At 43.5% G+C, this 21,710-nt stretch overlaps 1 protein-coding gene across 4 annotated transcripts in view; it reads left to right on the forward strand.

Moving 5' to 3' along the window:
* Window positions 1–21,710, forward strand: part of TMCC3 (transmembrane and coiled-coil domain family 3) — a 283,853-nt gene that overhangs the window by 250,529 nt on the left and 11,614 nt on the right. The gene's annotated exons all lie outside the window — the stretch shown is intronic.

The raw sequence follows: 21,710 nt of genomic DNA on the forward strand, positions 1-21,710 counted from the left end.
AAGTAAGAGGGCATGAGTACAAAATCTGGAGAGACAGGTTTGGGTCAAGATATGGAGGACTTTGACTTCCAACCATCAGAATTTAGACCTTATCCTGTAGATAGCCTATGTGGTGACCACTGAGAGGGGCAGTCTGGAGAGAGGAAATGAGTTGGAGGTTGTTGCAGTGGTTCAGATGTGCAGTCTGAAAGACCTAGACCAGGAAGGTATTAAGTGTTGGAAAGAATATCAAGATAGAAGGGGATTTGCTCCTCTGGCCGGATAGCTCGGTTGGTTAGAGCACCATCTGGAAGCACAGAGATGGCCGGTTTGATTCCCGGTCAGGGCACATACAGGAATGTTCCTGTATCTCTCTTTCTTTCTCTCTCTCTTTCTCTCTCACTCTCCCTCCCTCCATTCTCTCTCACTGAAATCAATAAAAAAAAAATTTAATAAAAAAAGAAAGAAGAGGGCTTGGATATGAGAGGAAAAGGGAAAGAAAGTTAGCAATGAATCCTAAAGACTGAATGCCTGTCAGTTTAGTGTGAAATTCAGAACAGATTTGTAACACTTTCAGATAATCATATCCCATAGTTGGGGCAAGAACATTTGGCAAGATTTATTGAAAGTTTTGATGAAAGATGCTATATACATGCAAAATAAATGATGATGCCCAAATCTGCTTGTCATTTAATTTCTGCCTAATTATCACTTTCCCACCATTTACATATAAAGTTTGGTTCCTTTAAAGGATGTACCCCTTAATAAAATACATAATAAACATACCCTTGCCTCTGATTAGATATGGTTGAACACTTTGAGTCAGTCTGGTAATATGAAATATATATTCACTGAGTGCTGACTACATGTTTATCCAGGATGAAAAGCAATTGAGCAAAATTTATCTCTGCCACAGGGATTGTGGCACATACAGGTGTTTACAATGACCTTATTAATAAAACATCAGTCATAATAACATCTGAAGTAATGCCTGACATCAGAAACATCATTGTGTATAAAAATCAAAGGAATTTTCGTTCATCACATTCAGGGTAACATCTTGGGCTGAATGAAGTGTCATAATGTTCTCAGTGGTGAATCTTGAACAGATGGTCCGCTAACATTTTGAAATGCTGAATAATGTAGGTGGCTGAATCAAGTTAATAAAGTACACTACGTTGGATTACTATTACACAGTTACCAACCCTTGGAATCTTATTAAGTTCACCAGATTTCCCAATAAAAGACAGTGAGAAAACCCCATGGTTCATGTATCTCAGGGAACAAGACCTGAGTAAAGCCTCTTAAAAAGAAAGGCATGCTTTCTATTGGGCATAAAATTAATATATTTTCCAGCGGGAATTCTCTGTGCAGGCAGGTCTGTGATGAGCTCAGAGCAGGTGTCCTGTCTGAGTTCTTACAGTCTCATTAGAATCGTCGGGCTCTAAGCCAGCTGCAGACCCATCATTTGGATCATTACAGTTCCCGGTAAAGATTAAAAAAAAAAAAAAAAAAAGAGGCTTGGCATTGAGATGTTCCCACACTGCTTTCTATTCTTCATACACTTTCCTCCCTTTCAGTATTCTTGCTTGGGTGTTTTATTTTTTCCAGACAGAATTTGAGTAATAATAGACAGTAAGTATAGATAGGTGTACCTTGGTGTACAGACAATCTGGGATATTTTCCATAACTGTGGCTTAGAGTGGGGAGACTGTGCTTTCCAGCTTGCAGTGAAGGATTTCTCTTTTTAATCCATAAATAAAAGACAAAAGGGAAGTCATTTTTGACTCCCACCTTTTCTTTCACCCTAGGTAAAAAAAAATTTTTTTTATCTGTGGAGCTCTCTGATAAAAAGTACCAGAGCTGTGATATTGGAGTTTATTTATTAGCATTTCAGGTCTCCAGAAGAGAGATGAGTGGAGATAGAATAAATTACCAATCATGTATTTATGAGGCAAAATGCTTGATTTCCTGTAGTATGATGGATAATACTAGTCTAAGTGAGAACGCAGCTGTCCTTAGCTTCAAATGATGGGTTTTTTGTTTGTGTTTGTTTTAAGTAGGTCTGGTTATATGACCCCTGCACCCCAGACAGCCCCTTAGTGTTGATGTGCACTCAGTATGAGTGGACAGCTAGGAAGTGACCAAGTCCTGCAGGGTCACTGAACCGTCCTTGTGTGAAATCCCTGTGTACAGTACAGGCACACTTACGTGTTTTTTGTTTAAGTTAGTTAAGACTCTGAAGTGTCTGTATTTAAGGGAGGGTATAATGGGTTATTTTTCCTCATAGTCTTTGGATATTTCAACTCTTTCTCAATATTTTATTTTCATAATTTAAAAAAATGTCTACCTACTTTTGAAACCCTGGCTTCCCCTTGCCTACGCGATGCAGAGTCAAGCTTAGCCACGATATAAGCAGCTGCCACAGGCTGTCTATATTCTTCAGTTTCATGCCACCTCCCTCTCTAAGCGCCAGCCTTCGTTCATGCTCTGATTTACAGTGAGCCATTTAGTCTTAAATTCTAGATACCCCGAGATACTTCATAGCTCCCTAAACACTCGACTTTTTGTCTGTGCTCCTTGCTAGGCTCTCTTCTAAGTCTGAGTCGGACATCGCTGTAGAAGCTGTGTCACCGAAACCTGGTTACTGGTTTCCACCCCTGCGCCCTTGCAGTGCTGCCCACCGTGCCCTGCAGCCCTGCGTGCGGCACGTCGCCCGCCCAAACGGGGAGTGGAGGCCGAGCAGACCGCGCTGGTCTCTCTGACGCCTGCGCTTTTAGCATACTTCCTGGCTCACATGAGATGCCCCGACATTTTGCATTTTGGGGAAGCTGGCCTGGAACCTAAATCACTAGTCTAAGTGAGAACCCAACTGATTACAGTCATAAAACAATTTGGTCTAAGTGAGTAAGCCCTGATTGCACTTTTTTTTTTTTTTTTTTTTCATTTTTTTTTTTTTTTCATTTTTCTGAAGCTGGAAACAGGGAGAGACAGTCAGACAGACTCCCGCATGCGCCCGACCGGGATCCACCCGGCACGCCCACCATGGGGTGGCGCTCTACCCACCAGGGGGCGATGCTCTGCCCATCCTGGGCGTCGCCATATTGCGACCAGAGCCACTCTAGCGCCTGGGGCAGAGGCCGAGGAGCCATCCCCAGCGCCCGGGCCATCTTTGCTCCAATGGAGCCTTGGCTGCGGGAGGGGAAGAGAGAGACAGAGAGGAAAGCGCGGCGGAGGGGTGGAGAAGCAAATGGGCGCTTCTCCTGTGTGCCCTGGCCGGGAATCGAACCCGGGTCCTCCGCACGCTAGGCCGACGCTCTACCGCAGAGCCAACCGGCCAGGGCCTGATTGCACTTTTTATGCTTCAGTTAAATCAGCCTCTCTGTGAAACATTGGTTTTCTGAATAACTGTTATGTAGAGAACCAGGACATTGGCCACCTGTTGTTGCCTTTTACAGAATTTAAGATCAAATAGCTTTGTGTTTAGATCTGGTGTATTTAATTACACCCCAGATTTTAATGCCTCACTTACTACAAGTGTGCCATACAGGTGGTACTTGTTTTCTGTGATTTATATATTTGCTTCTTGGTATTCTGGTAGTAATTACAAATATTAGTTATGTAGTGTCGTGAAAGTTTTGGGAACTTTAAAACTGTTAAAGCGCTGACAAAATGCAGTATGAATTGTCACGCTAATGAAATGAAAGTGGTTTTTTTGCGGGACTCGGACAATACCATACATTAGTCGACATTTATGGAGTATCTGCCACGTTGTAGGTGCTGTAAAGATAAAGTCGGCATTCTGGCAGCTCCTGTATTTTCATTGTCTGATTTCTGTGTGTTCTTTTTACTTTTATGAGAAACAACTTGTAATAAAGTACACAGTCGTACAGTTGGGTGGTTTTTGCCCGTGTGTGCACCATGTGACTACCACCTGCATAGACATTGTCAGACCCCAGCACCGTGTGCCACCTTCAGGCACATCGTTCCCCTGCCCCTGCCCACAAGGTAACCACTGTCCCGACCTCCGTACACCTGGGATCAAACAGCAAGTATGCTTTGTGTGTGGTTCCTTTCATTAGTATGACATTCTTGGGATTCATCTGTGTTGCTGTCATAGTTGTGGCACTTTAATCGTTCGTTGATTGCTTTCTCATATGTGCCTTGAGCTGGGGGCTCCAGCTGAGCCAGTGACTGCTTGCTCAAGCTAGTGACCTTGGTCTTCAAGCCAGCAACCTTTGAGCTCAAGCCAACAACCATGGGGTCATGTCTGTGCTTAAGCCAGCGACCTCGAGGTTTTGAACCTGGCTCCTCGCCATCCCAGATTGACACTATCCACTGCGCTACCACCTGCCACCACCTAGTCGGGCTGGATTTATGCTGTTTGCTTAATTTTCATTTTGGTGGGACAGAGTCATTATCAGGAAGGGTAACTAGTATTCAGTTTGTGTTATTTAGTGTGTCCATAGGGCTTCCAGCATTAGAGACCTGGTATCAACAGAATGGTTGTGTGTAAGAGCTGCAGAGAACTTAGAAGTTACAATGGGTTTTAGAAATTTAGAAATACATAATCAGCAAGATTGAAAAATATTGGCTCTTCAGTGGGAAAAATGTCAATTCTCTGGAAATTTTTTTCACTCATTTATAACACTTCCCTCTTAGTATCAATTCAGTGAGATATTACTGTGTCTGTTCATGGAACTTACTTTTTTAACCAGTCTCATGTTTATTATGACATGTTCAGTTTCAGTGCCGTTCCCAAATGTCATTTTTTTATCACAAAGATTATTCTTTTTTTTTTTTTTCTAACTGAGGGGCAGGGAGGTAGAGAGACTCCCTCATACGCTCCTACCAGGATCCACCCAGCACGGTCACTAGGGGGCGATGCTCTGCCCATTTGGGGCCGCTGCTCCATTGCTCAGCAGCCATGGCTGTGAGTAGGGTGGAGAAGCAGATGGTCACTTCTCCTGTGTGCCCTGACTGGGAATCGAACCAGGGACTTCCACACGCTGGGCCAACACTCTACAGCTGAACCAACTGGCCAAGGCCCACAAAGATTATTCTTAGGATGTAAGGTCTTAGGGTTAATTCTGATTCCGTGATCTCTGCAAGGAAAAAATTTGCCCTTAATCTTATACCTTCCTGCTAAGATTCTAATGATTCATAGAAAGTTTCATAGAAAGGATTTTAAAGAAGAGATTAATGCATTGATAGTAATGGAAAATTAAATTCTTTATTGATCCACTTGCCAGGAAGTAATTTCAGAATATTCTTCATTATGTTAGTGCCTCCTTAAATATAATTAGCAAGCAAAGAAGTGAGTGGCTCCTCTTTTTTTTAGTTTATAGAGCAGTATTTTTCAAACAGGATTGACGCTCAGTGGTTGGCCATGAAAAGAATTTAATGGGTAACAACTATCATTTTATATTTTTATAAGGAAAATCAGAAGAGTACAGCAAATACTCACCTACCTTTTCCAGATTCAACAATTAATATTATTTACATTTGCTTTGTGTGGATGTGGATGTAATCTGTTTCAAAATAAGTTATATACAAACATCAGGGAACTTATTTTCTGATATGTACTTACAAATGAGGACTTTTTTACATAATAAAATTAATATACCTAACAAAATTAGTTTTAATTAATTTCCCAATATGCAGCTGTTCAAAATATAGGCTTTGTTTTTAGAAAATGTAGTTGCATTGGATGTAGCAAAGTATTATTTCATAAAATTTGTGTTTTAATTATGTGTGTGTATATATATACACACATATGTATTTATGTATTGGTAAGTAGATATTTATTACTGTGGGTGTCATTCAGAATTTGTAATATACTGCTTTGTATCATAGAGAAGTCAGCTACATAAACAGGTATTTCTTACTCGGTGATACTGCTAGCCCTGTCCTGAGTTTTGTATAGTGTCTTAAAAAGTGAATATTTTCAGTAACCCAACAATCCAACAAGGAAGACGAAACAAGAAGGGTCCCACTCAATAGTAGAAATAAGAGCCGAGACGGATCAGGAAGGAGAAGTGACGTGGGCAGGAGTCCTGCGGAAAGGCCTCATGGAGGAGATCTCGAAAGGACAGTAGAATTTGCTTAAGACAGAGGCCTCGGAATTAGTGTGTCCAGGAGGGCATAATGTAAGTATGGAGGTTAAAAGAAAAAAAGTGCAGAAACAGGTTCATGGGGTGCAGTACTGAGATCTGCCTGGTGGCTGGTGGAAGGGGAGGGCACTACGTCGTGGCAATGGGAAGACATGCTCAGGGATTGATTCCTAGCAGCAGAAGGAACCCAGTTCCTTTCGTAAAGGAAGGACCATTGTACATCCTGAGCAGTGCTGTGACTGATGGAAGCATGGAAGGCTAGTGTCATGCCCCTCTGTGACGGGACTGAAGAGGGGAAACTTCAGAAGCATTGAAAACCTGATGAACTGTTGCCCTTCCTGTAAGTGAGGTAGAAGTGAGGGTTGGGTTTGGGTAGACGGACCTGGGGGTAGCAAGGAAAAGAGAAACTACTGGCCAAAGAAGTAACAGAATTTGATGGCAGTATGGATAAGGATGAAGGAGAGACAGCCTGGGTAAAAATTAGAGAGTGATGCCGGTGCTAGATGAGGTCATGGAAGTAACTCTAGCCCGGTCCATAATTACCCCACACGTTATCCAGAAAAGCAAGCTTCCATGGCAGAATGCTCTCAATTATTAAAGGGGCCTTTTAGAGGACGTAGCAACTTATAATTATTAGATGTATTTTTATAATGCAGTTTTCTTTTGTTTTGCTTAAAGACTTGGAGATGGGAAATGGTAGACATCTGTCTTTAGGCTCTTAATTTAGAGTCCTGGTTTAACTGAAAATAACAGAGAAGATTAGTGACACTTATTAAAAGAGTTTAAATTTTAGTCATTTAAGGTTCTATGTCTTTTTTAAAATAAGAATTTTTATTTTTTTATTTATTGATTCGGGGTTGGGGGAGAGAAACATCAATTTGTTATTCCATCTATCCATGCATTCATTGGTTGCTTCTTGTATGTGCCCTTATTGAGGCGCAAACCTGCAATCTTGGCATATCAGGAGGTCCCTCTAACCAATTGAGCTACCAGGCCGGGGTGAGGTTCTAGACCTTTTTTAAATTGAGGTTAAATCACTCAAATACTAGATATTCTCCTTTTGTGCATTTACTATTCAGTTCAGGTATTATACATTGAAATCTGATCGTTAAAACCCTTTGAGCAGTACGAATGTTCATATACGTCCTCGTGCCTCCTGGCCATCCAGAGTACGATCGTACAAACAATTTTATTTTAAAAATGTATAATGCAACATTAAAAAAAAGGCAAATGTATGTTCTTCTTGTTTCCATAAACTGGTTATCAAACAAACATGATTTTAAGTTCATAAAACTGTAACTGGAGATAATTTCATTTTTTGAAAAAGAACTCCTGAGGGTTAGCAAGCATGAAAAACTCACTACTTGAAGGGTTAAGGGAACTCCTGGTATACATTTGAGATTCTGCTTGTCTTTGGTCCTCTCTCTCTGCTGCAAGATGCGTATGCAAGCAGAATCCGTGAGTGGAGCTGGGGCAATTATCAGCTTCTACCTGAAGAGCTTAATCATGGCAACAGCAGCATCATTGTTCTTGGCTCTGGAATTTTTGAAGTTCCCACCTCTTTGCGGATATGTTGTGTTTAATAAATGATAAGAACTTACTCTGTTTGAGATGCTGTTCCAAGCACTTCACAATCATTAATACATTTATCACTCAAGATTACCCTGTAAAGTAGACACTGCTGTCCTCACTCATTTACAGATGAGGAAACCGAGACATAGAAAGTAACTTACCCAAGGTAATACAATTAATGTGGCAGAGCTAGAATTGCAACCTACACTGTCTGGCTTGGAATCTGTGCTTCTAAACACAAACTTATGCTACCACTGTATATCTTTAACCTCTGGTGAAGGACCCATGGCTTTGAAATCAGGGCTTGCTTTCCTAAGAATCTGAGCTAGCTGGTTGCTGCAGGTGTTGTGAATGGGTCCTAAGGCAGTTTCCTCTGCTTGAAAATATAGTCAGCCAAACATAGACTTGGGTTCTGAGAAGGGTCATGGTATGTTTATCTAAAAAATCACAACCCACACTCAATTTATTGCTTTGTAGTCCCCTTTCTCCCAGATTACAAAACAATATGTTCCTAGAGAACGATGCTCTATCTGAAATATAAATCTTTGGTGCTTTTAAACTGCTGTGGCTGTGGGAGAAGGAAGAAAAGGAAGTCGTTCTTACCTGCATCTTGGTCACAGAGCATCTAACGATGATAGTATTACCGGGGCTTCAGCAAGAAGACGGAGTTTATATACAAGCTGGCATGTTTCACTGGAGAAGGGAATCATTATTTGTGGGTAGAACGGAAGCAACATACACTTTTTATTACGCAAGATGTCTTGGGATTGAAGCTAGTCTCTTCTCTTATAAATGTCAAATGAAGAACATCTCCAGTAATTGCCTTTTGGCACCAAGAACTGTCCAAATCCGTCTGTTTAGTATTTGCTGTTCTGCTTTCTACATTACACAGATCACTTTGTTTTATTTCATGGTAACAGTGATTTCAGTGAATTACATTTTAGGGGTGGTAGGGGTTATGGGTAGCATGTTCATGTCTAGCAAAGGGCTGTTGTATGCAGTAGGCTCTCAATAGAAGGCAGACCTTGAAGGCAGCTGAGACCACAGCATTGTCGCTTGCTTGCCTTATGACTTCACACAAGTACCATATTTTTCACTCCATAAGACACACTTTTTCCCCAAAAAAAGTGGAGGGGAAAATGACCGTGCATCTTATGGAATGAAAAATACAGTATTTTAAAAATATTTTAACACACCATTTGGTTCAGAATATTTTTTTTTCTTATTTTCCTCCTTAAAACCCTAGGTGTGTCGTATGGTCAGGTGCGTCTTATGGAGCGAAAAATACAGTAATTTACTTTTACATCAATAAAATTGGAGTCATCATTCTAATCTCAGATTGTTGTTGTTTTTTTGTTTTTTTTTTGTTTTTTTCCTGAAGCTGGAAACGGGGAGAGATAGTCAGACTCCCGCATGCGCCCGACCAGGATCCACCCGGTACGCCCACCAGGGGGCGATGCTCTGCCCCTCCAGGGTGTCGCTCTGCTGAGACCAGAGCCACTCTAGTGCCTGGGGCAGAGGCCAAGGAGCCATCCCCAGTGCCCGGGCCATCTTTTGCTCCAATGGAGCCTTGGCTGCGGGAGGGGAAGAGAGAGACAGAGAGGAAGGAGAGGGGGAGGGGTGGAGAAGCAGATGGGCGCCTCTCCTGTGTGCCCTGGCCGGGAATCGAACTTGGGACTCCTGCACACCAGGCTGACGCTCTACCACTGAGCCAACCGGCCAGGGCCTAATCTCAGATTCTTGAAAGCAAAAATAAAGTATACGAAGCATATAGAAAATTACATGATGCATAATAAGTCCTCAGTGACTGGAAGCTTCACTTTTTAAAATAAATTTTAACTATCTTGCCACGGTCTTGTCCTTTGTTGGATCATTCTTCCCAAGGCCTGCTTTTCCCCTTTAAACAAGTCATCGACTTCTCAGTTTGAAGGGTAAAAGGATTCCTTTTGTGTTCAGGTTGTATTGAATCGTGATTTCCTGAGGGACAAGGAACTACGCTTGATAATCCTGCTGGTGCATTAGATAAGTTTTTTTATTGTTTTTTATTTATTGCACTACAAGACTGCTTTCTTGTCATCACAAATAATAGACTGAATTAAAACATGAGTGTGTTAGAAAAAGCAGTCTCCTGGGTTCCCTGCCCTAATTACAGTGGTAATCCCAGGGAAAATGTCACCTAGGGAGGAAGGGAATGCACCTGTATCTGGACATTGTGGACCTGCATATTTACCTCTTGGTAACTGGTCACCTATATTCTGCTGGGAGCCAGGAGACACACCAGTGTCCTGATGGTTTGACCTGGTGTGAATCAGCAGCCACTCACAGTCCACAGTCCAGTCTGTTTTGAAATTAATCCAGCGCAATCCCAGCTGCAGACTCTCTGTGCTCAGTGCCAGGAGCTGAGAGAATGTAAACATGACGGGCAACTGGCTGCCCCAGTTGGCTGGCTGGCAATCATTGCATCACGCCACAGATACTGAGGTCCTATTGAGGAAGGAATGTGGGGCAGGCAGGACAGCGGTAGTTTCTGAGACATTCCTGCCCCTCGAGATTTCAAGATCATGGGGGCCAAATACTATACCTAGGAGGATAGGCATTGTAGAAGAGGGTCAAGGCAAATTTGGGGACAGGCACAAAGCAAGCAGTCAATTCCAGCTGAACTTGGGGAGGGGGGACTTTGAGGAAGAGACAGTGCTTGAATGGTAAATTGGATGGAGGCATGGGAGGCCATGCTAGGTGAGGAACTAGCAGGCACTCAACACACTGAAGTAGGAAAGTGCATGAAGCATTCAGGGGCAGCTAGCTGATTGGACGAGCGGAATTAGATGTAGGTTGCAAGCTTAGCTCCTGCTACCAATCCTGGCTCTGTGTCTTATAAGCTATAACCCCAACTTATTTGGTACATTCCCACTTTCATGTCTATAGACCATAGTTAATGACACCTGCTTCATGAAACTGGGATAAAGTGAGGGTGTATATAAAGCTTCACCCTTACTCTACTGCCTTGTGCAAAGATGTGTTCAAAATACCTAGTTATGGATGGGTCTATTGGAATATAGCTAAGATAGAACCCCGATCAGAGTTTTAAATTCTTCACTAAGGAGTTCACACTTTAATCTAGGGAACTTGAAAGGTTTCCAGAAAGAACAGGGAATGATCTGATTTATCTTTTAAAATAATCATTTTATTTGGCCTACAGAGGTCAGAATTTTTTTATATTGATTATCCTCATTTGAAAGTCCAACACAACTTCAAAGTAAGGCTGTTTTTCCTTACTAGAAGTAAAATACTGAAGTGTTGATTGAATGCAATTTTTGTGCACATTAACATTTTCTCTTTAAATGTAAAGCTATTAATTTGTATAATTAAAAGCAGCTTTCTATTTACAATTGCTATTGGTGACAATACTGCTGGCTTGAATTAGAAAAAATAAAATTGCCCAAAGCTAACAACTTCATCATTGTAAAAGGAAAAGAAATTAATTTAGATCAGTTTTCCTTCTACTCCCTCAAAACTAAGTATGTTATTTCTAAGCCCCGTCTGATGGCTGGTAGTAGTCTGATCCATTTACAACAAAATTCTGTACTATGGATTGTCTAGTCCCCAACCTTTTTTGGGCCATGGACCGGTTTAATGTTAGAAAATATTTTCACGGATCAGCCTTTAGGGTGGGACAGATAAATGTATCACGTGACCGAGACAAGCGTCAAGAGTGAGTCTTAGACAGATGTAACAGAGGGAATCTGGTCATTTTTTTAAAATAAAACATCGTTCAGACTTAAATATAAATAAAACAGAAATAATGTAAGTTATTTATTCTTTCTCTGTGGACCAGTACCAAATGGCCCACGGACCGGTACTGGTCCGCGGCCCAAGGGTTGGGGACCACTGGTCTAGTACATATGTTTTCTTCACGCCCACCTCTCTCCCACCCCAGTATTTGTTATGGCACCAGAAATGAACTAAACCCTCACCTGCAGACAGTAACTTAATTTGGAGGCTTAGGTTTGCTTTGGGGCGGGGTACCTGATGCTGTTTCCTGGCTCAGTCTTATATGGTAACTTTTTCAAAAAGCACAAGCCCAGTTGTAACCCTTCATGTGACTTTCTCTGGCGGGTGGAAGATACCATGCCATGTATGCGCTGGGTGTGTTTGATCGCACCACCCCTGTTCCATGTGGGCATGACTCTAGAGTTCACCTCCAGGCAGGGTGGCATGGTTGGCATCTATCAAGTTCACCCACCTCTCTCTACTCTCAGGCTGTGATAAGGCGCATGGAAAATAGAGTAGCAATAATATCCAGAAATCAAAAAAAAGAAAAAGAAGGCAGGGAAAGCAAAAGGGCTAATAATCATTGTGTCTCGCAGTTACTCTAAGTTTGGCTCTGAACTTCCTAGCTTCCTAGGCAAAGAGGGAACCATAGTTGTTATCTGAGAGACACACCTATCATATTCACTGCTGCACTCACTTTGTGTATTGTCCAAGAAGCTATACTTTAGTAGACATACTACTTTCCCTTTTGCACAGGGCATCTATATATAAATATAATGTACAGAGCATGGATCAAAATGAAAAGTTACTTGGGTTCATATTCAAGTAGCTTCTTTTAAAAACGGCAGTAGGCCAAGGGAGACCTCTAAGGATTTCTCCAGCTCTGAAGTCTGACTTCTTTTGCAGGTCAGTGTCCCTCACATGAAGTTAGTCATTGTGGTGTGTGCCCAGGAGGGCCCCAAGCACACCTCAAAGACCTTCCGAGTGGCAGTGTTGAAGGACTGAATAGACAGTGTTGGATTTGTAGCTCTCTGTCACTCAGAAACTTAGTTCAGCACTTGTCCCTCTGCTCTGGGGGTAAGGGAGGTGGTGAGCAAATGCTGTAGGGAAGGCTCGAGTCCCAGTCCTCAGGTGGGGCAGACCTCCGCGCAGTCTGCCTCTCAGGCCCAGCTGCCAGGGTTGGTGTTCCCTGCTCATGGCTGAGGGCCGTGGAGACTCATTTTTCTTCCTTCTTTAGAGCTGCCTCTAAACCCTCCATTCCTGGGGGTGGTCCTCTTGGAGTGGAATGTGGTATGCTCACTTCTCCCTCTGGCCACATGCTCAGCTCCTTTTCCTGGCAAGGTCTGACTGACAGACACTGGCAGGAACCGATGGGGAATGACAAGCATGGGTGGGAAAGACTCCGGAACCCCCCAGAAGTTAGTTCAGTGCCCAGGGGTTTCCACTCACCTCTCAGTTTCTTCTGAGTGGAGGAACTAAAAAGCCTCAGTGACGTTTATCCTGCATTTGTCATAAAAGTGGGGCTTCCTTTTTCCCCTTCATGAGAGCTCACCATCTCCCCAGAAGAAGGAACTGTGAGTCCCTCCTTCCAGGCGGCCAGCTTCTTAGGGTCCAGGCCTGCAAAGGTGAAGGTCAGGTGATAGACACTCACTTCCCTTCCCCTAACTTGTCTATCTTCGAGATACGTGGAGTCCCCAGAGACCCCTTCGTCCTCCGAGGAAAGGCCCTCTTTGGGTGTTGCCTTGAGCCCCACCACAGTCTCCTCCCCAGGGCGCCCGTGGCTGTTCTTCACCTGCTATTGCTACTCATTATAAGCTGCTGAAATTTTATTACCAGAGCCTTCCCCCTCTACCCTTCAGGGAACAGTCTTTTAAAATCGGGCCCTTTTTCCCCCTTTACATAATTTATATAAAATATTTTTACCAGGTCAGACTAATTTTCTAAGGGATTAGTTTGTATTAATTGAAAGTTTGTGTCATAAATTATTTTCAAGAAATATGTATTTCCTAGTGCCCCTAACTCCAAGTAGATTACCACTGTTGCCTGGCGGAGGCTCGGGGAGAAGATAACTAATTTTAATTACAGTATCAAGTGTGTGTAAATGCTCAGAAATGTTTGAAGAATTTGTTTTTGAGAGCTTTGCACACTTGACAGTGTTAATTACAGTGTTGGTGGAGAAAGGATTGGCCTTCAAAGGTATTTTATATTCTGGCCTCCCTGCAGATGCCCCCTGGTTCCAGAGAGAGGAGATTGACCTAATCCGCAGTCAAGATAGAGAACTTTTGACACTCCGGAGTGCCTTCCTAGGAGAGGAAGGGGTGGGGGGAAATAAAACCTTTAGGGCAAAAACCAGTGACTCAGTTCCCGTTCTGAACGCCATGAACTTAGTTCAAAGTTCAGATATATTGTCAGACCTGAACTACAAAAGGAAATGTTCTTTGTGTAAGCAAATTAGAACAAGCGTGTCACCAAGACTACTAACATTCTTTTGAATACAATGAGAAGATCACTAGGATTTTTTCATTTCTAGCATGCAGTGGGGGAAGTGGCTTCCTTCTAAAATGTAGGTATTGATGGTCTCTGTAGGTAGCCACATGAATGCATTAATTATAGCAGGATAAGGATGCTTATCAGACTTACAGAATGATTTTTCTCAGTACAAGACTAGCTCAATTTAGCAAGAAAACCAAGTGTTCCTTGCTACTCTATGATTGGTTAGCTTCCCTGGGTTCACTGACTGATGAGACATTTTGCAAGTGTGGATCAAGTGACCTCAACATAGCAGGAGGGAAGATGGCTTCCTAGTATTGTATATGTTACAAGTAGGAAAGTGATAAAGCTCACCTTCTTTTGGGAGCAGATAGAAGGTACCCCTTCAGGGCCCTGCCTCCTTCTCTCAGCTGTATCCCCTAGGTAGGGAGGGGTGTCTTCCCTTCTCTTCAGGAAAATCCATGGCTTATCTGCTGGGTGCCTCTTCCCACATGTGTCCAGATGTCGGCCCCTCCCTTGTTAGGCCCTTGCTGCTTCTCCGTAGATCCTGAACTTGCATTTCTGATTCTCACTCTGATTCTCATATTTTCTTTCTTCTCTTAGTGATTGTAAATGCCTGAGCAGGATGTTGATAAAAAGCAAGAAACTTTTTTTTATAACCTTTCTTTTTTTAAAAAAAAAAAAGATTTTAGCCTGACCAGGCGGTGGCACAGTGGATAGAGCATCAGACTGGGATGCGGAGGACCCAGGTTCGAGACCCGAGGTTGCCAACTTGAGCGCAGGCTCATCTGGTTAGAGCAAAAACTCACCACCTTAGACCCAAGGTCGCTGGCTCGAGCAAGGGGTTACTCAGTCTGCTGTATACAGCCCCATGGTCAGGGCACATATGATTAGGCATTCAATGAACAACTAAAAGTGTCACAATGCGCAACAAAAAACTAATGATTGATGCTTCTCATCTCTCCGTTCCTGACTGTCCCTGTCTATGCCTCTCTCTGTCTCTGTAAATAAATAAATAAATAAATACATAATCTTTAAAAAAAAAGATTTTATCTATTGATTTTAGAAAGAGGATAATGACAGAAAGGTGGGGAGGAACAGGAAGCATCAACTCTTGCTGGTTGCTTCTCGTATGTGCCTTGACCAGGCAAACCCAGGATTTCGAACTAGTGACCTCAGCATTCCAGATTGATGTTTTACCTACTGTATCACCACAGGTCAGGCACAAGAAGCTTTTGTATCCTCATAAAATTATTTTGCCCAAATCACTGTTTACATTTTGGAGCATGGATGAAGAAAAGTGGATTTTATAGGCTGCATCAACCTGAGCTAGGTGTTGACTCCAGCACCAACACCAGGGCCGTGGGGAGGAAGTTAAATGGATAAAGATTTCAGGTTTAGCCTAAGGGAAGATTTTCTGACAGAACTCTAAACCAGTGGTCCCCAACCCCCGGGCTGCGGACCGGTACGGTCTGTGGACCATTTGGTACTGGTCCACAGAGAAAGAATAAATAACTTACGTTATTTCCGTTTTATTTATATTTAAGTCTGAACGATGTTTTATTTTTAAAAAATGACCGGCTTCCCTCTGTTAATCCATCTAAGACTCACTCCTGACACTTGCCTCAGTCACATGATACATTTATCCGTCCCACCCTAAAGGCCAGTCCGTGAAAATATTTTCTGACATTAAACCGGTCTATGCCCCAAAAAAGGTTGGGGACCACTGCTCTAAACCAAGCCCAGAGCTTCTGCACGATTCTGGATAACCATGTTAGGGACATTGCAGAATGGATTCTCACACGATCAATAGCTGAGCTTGTACAGATCTTTCAAAGTTTTGCATATTTTATATATCTGAGTAGAGCCCCAGCTAAGCTATTTATTATCCATGGACCTTGAGAAACATGTTATTCTTTATAAGCCTTGCTTTCCTCATAAAATAGAGTTGGTGTGAAGAATATCTGATTATGTGAAAAAAATCTTTAGCACAGTATCGGACCTATAATAAAAGTACTCAGTCATTTTTGTTAGGGAGGCTGGCTCTGGAGACAGAGTGAGTGGATTTCAGTCCTAGCTCTGCCATTTACTAGCTGTGTGCCCCTAAGGCAATTTATTGAACTCCATGCATAGTTTTCTCATTTGTAAAATAGTAGAACTAATAGCGTCTGACTTTTTTTTTTTTTTTTTGTATTTTTCCGAAGCTGGAAACGGGGAGGCAGTCAGACTCCCACATGCGCCGGACCGGGATCCACCCAGCACGCCCACCAGGGGGCGATGCTCTGCCCATCTGGGGCGTCGCTCTGTCGCAACCAGAGCCATTCTAGCGCCTGAGGCAGAGGCCATGGAGCCATCCTCAGTGCCCGGGCCATCTTTGCTCCAGTGGAGCCTTGGCTGCAGGAGGGGAAGAGAGAGACAGAGAGGAAGGAGAGGGGGAGGGGTGGAGAAGCAGATGGGCGCCTCTCCTGTGTGCCCTGGCCGGGAATCGAAGCCGGGACTCCTGCACGCCAGGCCGATGCTCTACCACTGAGCCAACTGGCCAGGGCCAGTGTCTGACTTTTTTTTAACAATTAAATAAGATACTGCGCATGTCACTAACATGAAAATTTCCTCCTGGCTGTGTGGTAGGATTGTATATACTTTCTTGTCCTACACTTTCCTGAAAGTTAGGTAGGGCCAGTGCAGTCACATGTGTCTCTGTGGCAGAAGCCTTTAGGAGCGAGTGGATGATCCGCCAGGCTGCCTGCCCCTATGGTGGCCACCAGCAGTGTCCTGGATGGCAGAGGCTCCATTGCAACCTGGGGACCTCTGCTGACTCAGCGGATTTGTTATCCTGAACAAAAAATAACACCTTTTTTTTTTTTAAGTAAAGCCACAGGTGCTTTGACATTGTTTGTAAGCACAGCAAACACATTCCGACTGGCACACCACACAAACAGCCTTAACACTAGACCTGAAGTTAGAGTTCAACTAAAATGAGGACAGTGGCAGCTATGTGGACTCAAACACTTAGGCCACAAAGACCAGTGAAAATCTGGTGACTGGACCTGCAGCTCCACTGTGGGCCTGTCTGTGCAGCCGCCCGCGCGGGTGCTGTGAGGTACCTGCTGCCTGGGCCGTCAGTGACAGCCGGTGACATGCCTGACCCTCTCCTGATATGCCTGAGCTTTCTTTTCTTTAAGCAGAGGTCCTTTGTACCCTGCCTCGGGACTGAGCAGGCAGTGGTTATCTGTCCCCTTATTCTGATCTCTCTCTCTGCCTCTGCACATTCTGACCACTCAGTGACCCCCCCCCCCCCCGAACCTCAGGGACTCTCGCCTCAGTCCGCACCCTCCAGGAGTTCCCAGGAGCCCCTGTCCCCCTTTCCAGTGCTCTCGGCTGGGGGTTTGGGGGGGTGCCTCTGCAACGGCTCTCCTTCCCTTTCGGTCCATTACCCTCTGGAGCTTTAGGGGGTAAATATGAAATGTCAAACAGGGCAGCTCTGTTTGGACGCCTGGACAATGTGTTCGGGCAGCACAGGTAATGATTGAGTTGTGATTGGCATCCCGGTGAGGGAGCTGAGCTCACTTAACGTTGTGCCAGAGGCTCCGGTTGTTGTGGGGATGACTCAGTGTCAGTTTTTGACGTCTGTCCAGGGCTTTAGATTTCCTTAGCTTCTGTTCCAGAACATTGAGGTGACAATGTAAATGTTTCTGCCGCCGGAAGAAAAACATCATTTAGGAATGGCTTCACTGGAGTGCTGGTGTTCCGTTTTTCATGTAAGGTAATAATAGCCAAGAAATTCTGAGAACTGAGAGAGGCCAGCAGTCATTTTACAAAATAGCGTCTCTTCTACCAAAACAGTAATTCATGTTTATTATTATTTTTTTAAATTGGAACATGTGAAAGCATAAAAAAAATGATTCTTCATAACGCTATGGTATAAAAATAACCATTGTTTCAGTTTTTACATATAGGTACACTTTTAAATGAAATTGGAATGATAACAAGAGCAAGTATTTATTAAAACCATTCCCTGGGCCAGGAAGTCTTTAAGCACTTCACATGTATTATTTTTCCTCACAAGAAGTCTTTGAAGAATCATTATCTCCATTTTACAGAAGGGGAAACAGGCACAGAGAGGCCAAGTCATTTCTTCATGGTCACACAGCTCTTGAGAGTGATGCTAGGAGGGAAACCAAAGCAGTCTGTCTCCAGAGCCCAGGGCCTTGGCTTTTCCATGAGACCATCTCACAGTAAAGGCACAGTTCATGGATTGAGATCACAGTTTATGGAATTTTGTAGTGTCAGCTCTCAGTTGTCTGGTTCTATCTCCGTAGCCCAAAATCATAGTTGTGGTTTGATTTGCTTAAGAACAGGGCAGCTGGGAAATGCCATGCACGCCAACTCCAGGGGTCTCTGAACCTCTGTCCTCTCCCCATGTCTGGGCCCTGAAACGGCTGCCTGCACAGTTGCCCTCAGTGCCGAGTCCGAATTAGAGGGAGGACGGAGGACTCTCATGGCTTTGTTCCCATCAGGTACACGGAGTGGCAGTTTGTGTTCAGGGAGCATCTGGGCATCTAGTGAGGCTGTGTTAGCTGACTCTTAACTATACTGTGGAAGTCAGCCTCTAAAAGGCCACAGGAAGTGACCCAGCAGGCCAACCCCCCCCCCCATATCAACTTATCACCTTCTAACTGGGTGTGCCTACGAGCAGTAACAGAGATTAATCTGAACTTTAAATGCTGTGACTTTCCCCAACCTGGAATCTCGAGGACATGCCAAGCATTGTTACAGCTTTAAAGTGAACCAGAAGTCAGGCAGCGCTCTGGGCGTACACATTCCTGTATTTACAGGGCTGTCCTGGCCCAGCGGTCTAAGAGAACGAGGCCATTGCCTTGGGTGCTGGAGTTGGGCGGCCAACTACGGTGTAGTAGAGAATTAAAGGAGGAAAAGCAGGTAATGACTTACTGCTGCAGCTGGTAACATATAAAAACTTTTGTATCTTCAAATGTGGCCGTGAACCTCTCAGCAGAGAACACCAAGCAGGTTGTTCTGGGGTTTGTTTGGTTTGTTTGTTTTAATTATCTTGATCTATCCTAGTGAGCACAAGGAGGGCAAGAACAAGTTCTGATGACTCTCACAAACAATGTAGAACAAAAGGACTAGAATCTGAAGGCACATTCGTGGTCACTCCTGGAGGCAGGGGTATGTTGTTGTGATTGAAGAGGGCGTGGGGCCGTTTCTGTTCTGTTTTTTTATACCTGGGTCCTGGTTACGTAATGTGTTCAGTTTGTGGAAATGTATTAAGTTTTATGCTTATTAAATGTGCTCCGTTCCAAGTACAAATTATACTTTAAAAGTCCTTCTTTGTGTTTGTTGTTGCACGTTGATCTCCATTTAGTTGAATCATTGTGAAATGATATAGAATTTATTACCCAGGTATTAGGAAAACAGCTGTACCTGGAATTGTCAGATGTGTGAGCAGAACTTCCAACGTCATTTTTTGATTCTATTAAAACGTACCTTAACTGACTTCAGTATAGACTCTCCTGAATGATGAAGAGTATTAGCATCTTAGTTCAGCAAACTTTTATTGATGGCCCCCGGTGGCTAAGGAGCAGTGCTAACACGAGCTGGACACAGTTCTGACCATCTCTCCCCTGAGGGAGCCGCCACTCTGGGGCTTAGAGTCCGTGCTGCAGTGGGAGAGGGGGAGGAGAGTGCTGCCACATAGCCCCTGAGGGCCGGGGGCAGGACAGGCAGCTTTCCAGTGGGACTAGGAAACACTTCATGGAGGAAGTAGCGTTTGAAATGGATCTTACAGCATATGGAGGATTTTGATTAGCAGATGTAAATGGGTGGCAGACATTGCAAATATCAGAACCAGGAAGGAGGCAATCCATAGGAAATTCATATACATTCTGGAAACTTTGGGTTGCGTGGTTCACTTAAGATGACCAGCATCCATCAGGTGCCAGGCGAGGCCTGAAAGGTAGGCTGTGACCTTACAGTGGCCAGGTTGTATTATTTAATTGGGAGGCATTGGGGAGCCAAAGAAAGTTTCTGAGAAGTAGAGAAGCATGACTAGATTAGGTATCTTCAGTGAAACCACTTTCCCAGCCTCATGAGTATACTCTGTCTGCCCAAAATAATCATCTCCTAGGTTTGTTCTTTATAACTGTAGTTGCAGCCCATTTCTTTTTGAGTCCAATAGTGAGCCGTAGATACATAGCTTCCTGGAGTTTCCTGTGCTCATCTCTCTAGGCCTTGATGATTATGATACATTGATACTTTCTTTAGTCCCTACACCCATCCTTCCCTTCTGCCTAGGTGAAGTCACAATTTTTTTTTTTTCTAGTCTGATTCGTGATTTGGCATTTAGTTCTTTGCAGCCTGATGCTCTTTGGCCAGATAACACAGCCAGTGTCACTTACACATGGCAAAATTGTGTGTGGAAAGAGACGGGACCAAGAAATAATGTTAACAAACTTTTGTAAGTTGTGAAGGAGGCCTGACCCACCAAGCTGGGTGTGTGTTTCACTGAGCTGTTGGGCTCCCTTCTCTGGGAGAAAGCACTGGTAGGATTTTTCATATGGCAAACTGGCAAGAATATTCATTGTTGAAAACAGTCCACATTCAAGTCTGGGCCCTTAGGCAGTGTGAGATCTGTTGAATTATTATCTTATTAATTTTTTGCTATGTCAGCATATTGTCCCCATGGGGAATAAAAAAGGTAAGTTGGGCTGAATATTGTCTTGTTTCTCACTTGAAACTTTACATCAAGGCCTTATTCTAATCAAAGGGTTGTTAACTTGACAAGATGATTCAATTCAGATCTTACGAATCTTTGTTTGGAGAATGAATTCAGACTCGACAAAGACCCGTGTTTAGTCCTCTGGGGACACTAGTCATAGAGCGTCCTGACACGGAGAGAGGACCTGAGTTAGAGTCATTTGATTCAAATCCTGACTCCTTTCCATCTCAGTTTCTACTGGTTATATGGATTTCACACATTCTTTGCCTGGCATGGTAGTGAGGATCAAACAAGACAACCCCGTGAACATCGGCAGTGCCTGGCACAGAGACTGCATTTGCCTTTGTTTTATAGCACAGATGAGCACCTGCCCCCCCCACACACACACCCCTTGCCAAGATGCTCAACTTTGCAGTTCTTTTCCACGGGTAGCCCTTGAATGAGAGAGCTAGTTCACGTGGTCTTAGTTATAGTACCATTTTAAAAGTCATTTGGTTGTGGTTTGCAGTTGTTTTCACGTCTAAATATGGTTGTTGTATTACTCAATTGTTAAAAATTAACCTTGTACCATATTTTCCCATCACATCTGTGTAATGATTTCATTAAGAAAATAATTTCTTGTCTGACCAGGCGGTGGCACAGTGGATCGATCGTCAGCCTGGAACACTGAGGTCCTAGGTTCAAAACCCTGAGGTCACCAGCTTGAGTGTGGGATCATCAACACTTGAGCAGGGGGTCACTGGCTTGACTTGAACCCTGCCCCCGTCAAAGTACTTATGAGAAACAATGAACAACTAAAGTGACACAACTACGAGTTGATGCTTCTCATCTCTCTCCCCCACACACACACACAAAAGAAAGAAAATAATTTCTGGTGTAGATGAATATACCTGCTGGAACTTCCTTTTCTTTTACTTTCTGTTTTACATTCTCCTTCTATTAAATGATATAATTATGAATTGCATATATTTCCCACAGTGGAGAAGTTCTCTGTGAATGGGGCATAGCAGGCGTCCCAGTTACTTGGGGCCTTTGGGAAATCAGGACTG

The sequence above is a fragment of the Saccopteryx leptura genome, chromosome 2 (assembly GCF_036850995.1).
Source record: "Saccopteryx leptura isolate mSacLep1 chromosome 2, mSacLep1_pri_phased_curated, whole genome shotgun sequence".
Taxonomy (NCBI): domain Eukaryota; kingdom Metazoa; phylum Chordata; class Mammalia; order Chiroptera; family Emballonuridae; genus Saccopteryx; species Saccopteryx leptura.